The following is a 9,969-nucleotide window of genomic DNA, read 5'->3' on the forward strand; positions in this document are numbered from 1 at the left end:
GCATGGGACTGGCTGCAGCAGAGCACAGTCAGAGACACTCAACCCCCCGGACTTGCCATGCTCCTCTAGGTGGCTTTGACCTTGTTGACTGTTGGACCTGTACAGAACAGGGATATCTTGCCTGTGGGACCAGGCAAGTCTGATCTGGGTGCTGTGCTGTCTGCCAGCCTCTTTCAGGGTCCCAGCATGGCTGCACGTGCTTGCATCACAGCCTCAGTTGCCAAACCAAGGAGCTTTCCAGTGGCAAATGCCATAGCTCCTTCACTAGCAGACTCCACCTAATTGTCAGAACTTTGGCAGAAGCCCCCCCCAACCCCTGCTGGCATGCACTCACCTGCCTCCTGCCCCCACTGTTTTGCTAGAGTCATGAAGACATTGACACCCCACCATCACCAATGCACACACACGTACACAAACCTCAATGTCACCTTACCCCTGCCAACGCACACGTATGCATGGACCCCACCATGCCATTAAACTACCACTGTCATTGCATTGTCACTGCCACCATGCCACCACTCTGCCACTGCCAGCACACGTGCTGCCCTGACACTGCCTTAACAGACATGCGAGTGAGAACTCTCTTGCCTCTTCCCTGATGAAGCACCTTTGGCAGCACCCTCCATTGGACTGTGAACACCTTGGCTCCTCCAGTGCAGTAGGTGCTTAACTTAGAGGGGACAGAGAACAAAGCCATGGGCCTTGTCCCAGCCCCTCAGGGTTACAGCACACAACCCAGGAGTGCTGAGTTGAGCTGTGGCCCCCTGAAAATATCTATACATGAAGATAGTTGATTGAATCCAGCTTGCACCACAGTGAAACCCTAAGGGGCACCAAAGAATATGAAAGCAAAAAGCCTCATCCTAAGGACAAATTCAAATATTAAAGGAACACCAACCAACACAGATGAGGAAAAACCAGCATAAGAACTCTGTCAACTCAAAAAGACAGAGTATCTTCTTACCTCCAAATGACCACCTAGTTCCCAGCAATGGTTCTCAACCAGGCTGAGATGGCTGAAATCTCAGACATAGAATTCAGAATCTGGATGGCAACAAAGATCATAGAGATTCAGGAGGAAGTTGAAACCCACTCCAAGGAATCTAAGGAATCCAGTAAAATGATAGAAGAGCTGAAAGACAAATAGCCATTTTAAGAAATAACCAAACTGATTTGATAGAGCTGAAAAACTCACTACAGGAATTTTGTAATACAATTAGAAATAACTAACAGCAGAATAGACAAACTAAGGAAATAATCTCAGAGCTTGAAGATTACTCTTTGAATCAATTCATTCAGACAAAAATAAGAAAAAAGAATAAAAAAGAATAAACACAACTTTTATTAAATATGCAATTATGTTAAGAGACCAAACCTATGACTGATTTACATCCCTAGAAGAGTGGGAGAGGGAGCAAGCAACTTGGAAAACACATTTGAAAATATTCTCCATGAAAATTTCTCCAACGTCAGTAGAGAGGTTGACATTCAAATTCAGGAAATGCAGAGAACCCCATCTACAAGATGACTATCCTCAAGACACATAGTCATCAGATTCTCCAAGGTTTTCATGAAATACAATGTATTAAAGACAGCTAGAAAGAAGGGGCAGACCACTTACAAAAGGAAGCCCACCAGATTAACCATGGACCTTTCAGCAAAATCATCACAAACCAAAAGAGACTGGGGACCTATTATCACTATCCTTAAAGAAAAGAAATTCCAATCAAGAACTTCATATCCAGCCAAACTAAGCTTCATAAGAGAAGAAGAAGAAATAAAATCCTTTTTAGACAAGCAAATGATAAGGAAATTTGTTAGCAGCAGACCTGCCTTACAAGAGGTCCTTAAGGAAGTGCTAAGCATGGAAATGAAAGACTGTTGCTGACCACCACTAAAACACACTTAAGTACGTATACTATTGGCACTATAAAGCAAGTACACAATCAAGTCTACATAACAACCAACTAAAAACATGACAGGATCAAATCTGCATATATTAATATTAACCTTGAGAATAAATGGGGTAAAAACCCTACTTAAAATGTTCAAATTTGTAAGTTGGATAAAGAAGCAAGACCTAACTCTGTGCTGTCTTCAAGAGCTTTGTCTCACATGCAATGATATCCATAGGCTCAAAGCAAAGGAATGGAGAAAAATCTATCAAGCAAATGGAACACAAAATGGGCAAGTGTTGCTATTTTTATTTCACACAGAACTGACTTTAAACCAACAGGGATCAGTGAGGACAAAGATGGGTATTACATAATGATAAAGAGTTCAATTCATTGAGAAGACTCAACTATCCTAATTACGTATGCAGCCAACACTGAGCATTCATAAAAGAAGTCCTTAGCGTCCTATAAAGATACTTAGATAACCACAGAATAGTAATGGGAGACTTCAATACCCCGTTGATAGTATCATACAGATGATTGAGGAAGAAAACTAGCAAAGACCTTCAGGACCTAAACTAAGCACTTGAATAAATGGACCTAAGAGACATCTACAGAACACTCCACCCAACATCCACAGAGTATACATTCTGCTACTCTGCACAGGGTACTAATCTAAAATCAATAACATGCTCACCTATAACCAATTCTCAATAAATTCAACAAAATTGAAATTATACCAACTACATTCTCAGATAACAGCACAACAAAAATAGAAGTCAATACCAAGAAAATCTCTCAAAACCATACAATTACATGGAAAGTAAACAATCTGTTCCCGAATGATTTGGGGTAAATAATGCAATTAAAGCAGAAATCAATAAATTATCTGAAACTAGTGAGAACAGAGATACAACATATGAGAATCTCTGGGACACAGCTAAAGCAATGTCAAGAGGAAGGCATATAGTGCCAAATGATCACATCAAAAGTTTAACAACCTAACTTCATACCTAGAGGAACTAGAAAAACAAGAAGAAAACAACTCCAAAACTAGTAGAAGAAAAGAAATAACCAAAACCAGAGGTAAACTGAATGAATTTGAGATGCAAAACACTATACAAAAGATCAATGAAACCAAAACATTGTTCTGTGAAGGAAAAATTAAGATTGATAAACCACTAACTAGGCTAATAATAAAAAAAGGGAATATCCAAATAAACACAATCAGAAACGACGAAGGGAATGCTACTATTGACTCCACAAAAATACAGAAAGTCTTCAGAGACTATTATGAACATCTCTACAGACACAAATGATAAAATCTAGAAAAAATGGATAAGTTCCTGGAACATACGACCTTCCAAGATGAAATGAGGAAGAAATTGAAACCCTGTACAGACCAGTATTGAGTTCCAAATTTGACTCAGTCATAAAAAAATCCTAACAACCAGAAAAAGCCCTGGATCATATGGATTCACAAGTGAATTCTTCAAGATGTGTAAAGAAGAGTTGGTACCAATCCCACTGAAACTATTCCAAATAATTGAGAAGGAAAGACTTCCCAATTTATTCTATGAGGCCAGCATCATTTTGATACCAAAATCTGGCAGAGACACAATTAAAAAAGAAAACTTCAGGCCAATATCCCTAATAAACATAGATGCAAAAATCCTAAAAAACAAACAAACAAACAAAAAACTAGCAAACTAAATCCAGTATCACATCAAAAAGCTAATCCACCATGATCAGATAGGGTCTATTTCTGTGATGCAAAGTTGGTTCAGCATATACGAATCAATAAATGGGGTTCATCTCACAAACAGAACGAAAACCAAAACTATGTAATCATCTGAATAGACACAGAAAAGTCTTCTGATAACATTCAACATCCCTTCATGTTAAAAACCCACAACAAACTAGGCATCCATCCAAGGAACATCCTTCACAATAATAAAAGCCACCTATGACAAACCCACACCCAACATCATACTGAATGAGCAAAAACTGGAAGCACTCCCCTTGACAACTGGAACAAGAAAAGAATGCCCACTCTCACCACTCCTATTCAGCATACTACCCGAAGTCCTGGACAGAGCAATCAGGCAAGAAAAAGAAAGAAAAGGCATCCAAATAGGAAGAGATGAAGTGAAACTATCTCTCTCCACAGAAGATATCCTTCTACTTCTAGAAAACTCCATAGTTTCTGCCTAAAGGCCCCTAAATCTGATTTAAAAAAAAAAAAACTTCAGCAAATTCCAGGACACAAAATCAATGTACAAAAATCAGTAGCATTCCTATACACACCAATACTATCCAAGCTGAGAACCAAGTCAACAATGCAATCCCATTACAATAGCCACAAAAATTTAAAAACCTAGAAATACAGATAACCAGGGAGATAAAATATCTCTATAACCAGAATTACAAAACACTGCTGAAAGAAATTAGAGGCAACATGAAAAAATGGGAAAACATTCCATGCTCATGGATAGAAAGAATCAATATTGTTAAAATATTCCCCATACTGCCCAAAGCAATTTAGAGATTCAGTATTATTCCTATCAAGCTACTAATGACATTTTTCACAGAATTAGAAAAAAAACTACTGTAAAATTCATATGGAACCAAAAAGATACTGAATAGCCAAAGCACAAAGAACAAAGCTGTAAACAATACATTACCCAACTTCAAACTGTACTACAGGGCTATGGTCACCAAAAAACACAGTACTGGTACAAAAAGACACACAGATCTATGGAAAAGATTACAGAACCCAGAAATAATGCTGCACATCTGCTATATTTTATCTTCAACAAAGTCAACAATAACAAGCAATGGGGAAAAGACTCCCTATTCAATAAATGATGCTGAGATATCTGGCTGCCATATGCAGAAGATTGAAACTGGACACCTTCCTAGCACCATAAAAAAATCAACTCAAGATGAATTAAAGACTTAAGTATAAAACTTAAGTCTATAAAAGCCTAAAAGAAAATCTAGGAAATATCATTCTGGATATAGGCCCTGGTAAATATTTTATGATGAAGACTCCAAAAGAAATTGCAACAAAAACAAAAATAGACAAGTGGGACCTTGTTAAACAAAAGAACTTTGCACAGCAAAATAAATTATCAATACAGTAAACAGATAACTTATATAATAGGATAAGATATTTGCAAATTACGCATCTGACTAAGGTCAATATCAAGAATCCATACGAAACTTAAATGAATCAACAAGAAAAACCCAAACAACCCTATTAAAAAATGAGCAAATGGCATGAACAGACACTTCTCAAAAGAAGACATGCGTGTGATCAACAAGCATATGAAAAAATACTCAACACCACTAACCATTAAAGAAGTGAAAATCAAAACCACAAGGAGATACCATTTTATAGCAGTCAAATGGCTATTATTAAAAAGCCAAAAAGTAACAGATGCTGGCAAGATACCAGAGCAATAGGAACACTTATACACTGCTGGTGGTAATGTAAATTAGTTCAGCCACTGTGGAAAGCAGTCTGGAGATTTCTCAAAGAACTAACTATGGAACTACAATTTGACTCAGAAATCCTGTTACTGGGTACGTATCCAGACGAATATGTATAGTTCTATGATGAAGACACATGCATTTGAATGTTCATTGGAGCACTATTCACAACAGCAAAGACATGGAATCAACTTATATGCCCATCTCTGGTGGGCTGGATAAGGAAAATGTGTTACAAATACACCATGGAATACTACACAGCCACAAATGTGGAATCATGTCCTTTGCAGCAATATGGATGCAGTAGGAGACCATTGTCCTTAGTGAGTGAATGCAGGAACAGAAAACCAAATACCACATGTACAAGCAGGAGTGAATATTGAATACAGATGAACACAAAGAAGGGAAAAATAGACACTGGGGCCTACTTGACGGTGGTGGGTGGGAGAAGGGTGAGGGTCAAAAAAGTATCTACAAGGTCTTATTCTCATTACCTGGATGACTAAATAATCCATACACCAAACCCCTACAACATGCAATTTATCCACGTAACAAACTTGCATATGTATACCCCATGAGCCTAAAATATAAGGTGAAAAAAAAAAAAAGACAAGAGAAGAGTCAATAAAATAGAAAACAGAAACAATAGAGAAAAGTTAACCAATCTCCGCATTGGTTTTTTAGAAAAGATTGATAAAATTAATAAGGCCTGAGTAAGAGCTATGAAGGAAAAAGAATCACAAATAATCAAAATGATGATTGAACAAGTGTTACTACTACAGATTATACTAGATATTAGAAGGATAGTAAAATAAGTGTCACAAATAACTCTAAGCCAATAAAATACCGATTTACTTATAGATTTTAGGATGCAAAAGGTATGTGAATTCCAGCCACCAAACACCATAAGGAGAGAGTTGTGACTGGAAATTCTCAAAAGATAACTTTTCCTTCCATTTTCCCTTTCCCTTCATCTTTCATTTTCCCTCTTTTCTTTTACCCCTTCCTTTTTCCCTTCTGTTCTCTTCCCTTTACTTCCTATTCCTTCTCTTTCCTTACAGTTCCTTTTCTTTTTTCTTCTAATCCTTTTCCCTTCCTCCTTCCCTCTTTTCATTCTTTCCCTCTTTTCTTTCTCCCTCGCTCCTTCCTTCTCTCCCTTTTCCTCTCCCTCTCCCAGTTCCTTTCCTCTTACTCCTAGAGCCAAGTCCAAGACAACAGCTATCTCTACCATCTTCCTTTCCTGAACTTCCCCCTTTCCACTCACTAAGAATGTCTTCTTTCACAAATGCTGGCCTTAAGAGGCTGTCTGATATGAACTCTTAGTAGGCCCAGGCCCAGGCCCCAGACTTTGTATTTTATCTCCAGAATAGATGATCTGGACTCTCTTTATACTGATGACAGTATACTGAGAAAAAGAAATACATATTAGTGAAGTAAACAGGCATTAGAGGTAGAACTTTATATTTTACAGTTGGTGCCCAGTAGGAGAAAAGTCTGAGGAGTATATGAGGAGTAATCACCCAAAAGAAAAGATGAGGACACCAAGGAATCAGTTTCATATAAAATAGTGCAACTGATAATAACTAACTCATATAGTGTTTACTATAAGCTCAGTACTGTTCTAAGTGCTGTTTATATGTTGACTGTTTTAATCTTCACAAGCATTCTACAAAATAGGTCACTATTACTATCATCATGTTAAATGTGAAAACTGAGACCCAGAGAGGTAAAGTGATTTGTCCAAAGTACCATGGCTAGTAAGTGATGGTGCTAGGATTTTCACCCAGACAGCCTACAGTCCTCACCATAGATCCTTGCCCTCCACCTGTCTGTCATTCTACACAAACTGCTGGTAATTTGCATTATTGGGATGCCATTCCATGCTACATTTAATGTTCCATTTTGCCTTGGAAAGTTAGTTATCCACATTCTCATCAATATGTGAATAACTGAATCCTAGCATCTCATGTTAAGTGTCTATTCTTGAGTACCCTTCTGGTACTAACTACTGTACCGTTTACAATATGAGCAGGAAACAACATAAGAAAAGGATTTCACTGACAAGAATTTAATAAAGAGGCTGGGTGTGGTGTCTCATGCCTGTAATCCTAGCACTCTGAGAGGCCGAGGCAGACAGATCAAGAGGTCAGGAGTTAGAGACCAGCCTGGCCAACATGGTGAAACCCCGTTTCTACTAAAAATGCAAAAATTAGCCAGGCATGGTGGTGGGTGCCTGTAATCCCAGCTACTTGGGAGGCTGAGGCAGAATTGCTTGAAACCAGGAGATGGAGTTTGTAGTAAGCTGAGATCATGCCACTGCACACCAGCCTGAGTGACACAGCAAGACTCAGTCTCGAAAAAAAAAAAAAGAGTTTAATAAAGAGACTATTTATAGGGGTCTTGGCAGGGTCAAGGGAATCAGTAAGAAGCACGTAGGAGATAACAACAGCAGGAACTCACTACCAGCCCCAGTCCTGAAGGGCAAGGAGAGGCAGTAACTTTCCTCAAACTTAGTAAGCACTGGAGCTTTGGAAGAGATGCTTCCCAATAGGACCTCTGGCTACAAAGAAACAGCCACTAACAGAACTGTATCAAAGCAAAAGATAGGAATAATAATAAATGCCCAACCTTGTCCATCCATATTTTGATCTCCTTCAGGTGGCTACTATTATCTGAACTGGAAGCCAGGAAGTCATTTCAGAAAGCTCAGTTGAACTAGGCCATAGAGATCAGCCTGCTCAACCACAAAATAGGTCAAAGAACACAAGAGATTTGTGGTCAGGTAGAAAATTAAGAACATACTGGATTAAACCCAACTGTTTGCCTTCTCTGTGGTTGGACCTAGGAGGCGAGGGAAAAAAAAATCAACTGACTGGTTTCACTTTAACTTCATAATCACAACCCCAAGAGACATTCAACAATGACTATGGCAGGAATAATCATTCACTGAAAAAAAGTGGTTCTAAATACACTGAAGAAGTAAAGAGGAGATGGAGAATGTACGATCTTGAATTAATTCGATAAAAATATGTTGATTCTACCACATTGTAAACACTGTACTAGACATCATATTAATAGGGAACAAAATTAATGTGAATTTAGTCCTCATGAAGCTTACAGTCCAGTTCATACATATTTTTCAGTAGTCCATATTAGGAAAGTTGGTTTTATTTTATGAATGATGGGAAGCTACTGATACTATAATGTAATGCAATTACCATAATAAAATTTTGATGAGAGCAAGGACCATTATCTCTTATCCCTGTGACTAATCTCATTCTGGACATATAGTTGATAATTATAAATAAATATTTATTAATGACTGAGATTACATACAGTAAATTAGCTGTGAAAATTCATACAGATATCAAATAGTAGAGTTGAATTTCAGTTACCATAAAAAGAAGGAAATATTGTAGGTTTGTTAAGAAATTCTGAAAAGTTTCAATACAAGGAAATCTGTCAATACAACATCTTATGATGTTGAATGTAGAATAAGAGAATGTTTAGGAGGATGGTCTGTGTAGTTAAGTAGACACATGCAGAATTGAATTCTCACTCATATTTAAATACTGTTCCCTGCTGGGCATGGTGGCTCACACCTGTAATTCCAGCATTTTCAGAGGCAGGGGCAGGTGGGTCACTTGACATAAAACCCTGTCTCTACTAAAAATACAAAAATTAACCAGGCGTGGTGGCAGGTGCCTGTAATACCACCTACTCGGGAGGCTGAGGCAGGAGAATCGCTTGAACCTGGGAGGCAGAGGTTGCAGTGAGCTGAGATTGTGCCACTCCAGCCTGGCTCTCATGGGAACCTTTAACTTAACTACTGGGACCCAGTATCCCAAACTATTGCTCCCAGCTGGCTTGGAGAAGGGGATGGGACAGTGTGAGAAAGTGACTGTAGATCATAAAACCCTCTAGATTGGGAAGCAGTTTCAGCTCTGGTTACTGGATGCAGGCAGTCGATTCCTCAAGCAGGACCTAATCTATTGTATCCTCTGTGAGTTTCAGGGATAAGGGATGGGAGCAATGCTGTGTTGGGCCAGGAGACCCTGGGTCATCAGAGGACTCAACAGTAGACTTTCTCCTCATGCTTATATTGATCCCCACAAAATAAGAAGAAAAAGTCCATGGGCTCTGATACCGATTGCATGAAGATTTAGGAATCCCAGTTTCTTCATGGAAGGCTCTTCTATAGTCTCAGCAATCTCATATTATTCCATACAAGGGATCCCATGTGTTCTGTGGCTGAGAACTTCATGCATGTGTGCCCAGAAATAGCAATCTAGGGAATTAAAAGAGGAAAAGAATGGTTCTGGGACAGCATTTTGAGTTAAATATGACACAAGTCCAAGAGGCTCAGGGCAAGAGCTGGTGAGGAAATGTGCTCATTGCCTTCTCCCAACATGCTCCAGTCTTAATAGGAGAAAAAGGTTCCTCTCATTATTAGACATGATTTATAGGCAGCAGAAACAGACTTCCTTGTGATTTTTTTCCTAATAGCCCTAGTTTTCTCTTCTTCCCCTTGAAGGTCAGTCATATGTTTTGGAAGACTTCACTTAGTTAAAATATCTAT

This window comes from Colobus angolensis, unplaced genomic scaffold, assembly GCF_000951035.1.
Source record: "Colobus angolensis palliatus isolate OR3802 unplaced genomic scaffold, Cang.pa_1.0 Scaffold892, whole genome shotgun sequence".
Lineage (NCBI taxonomy): Eukaryota > Metazoa > Chordata > Mammalia > Primates > Cercopithecidae > Colobus > Colobus angolensis.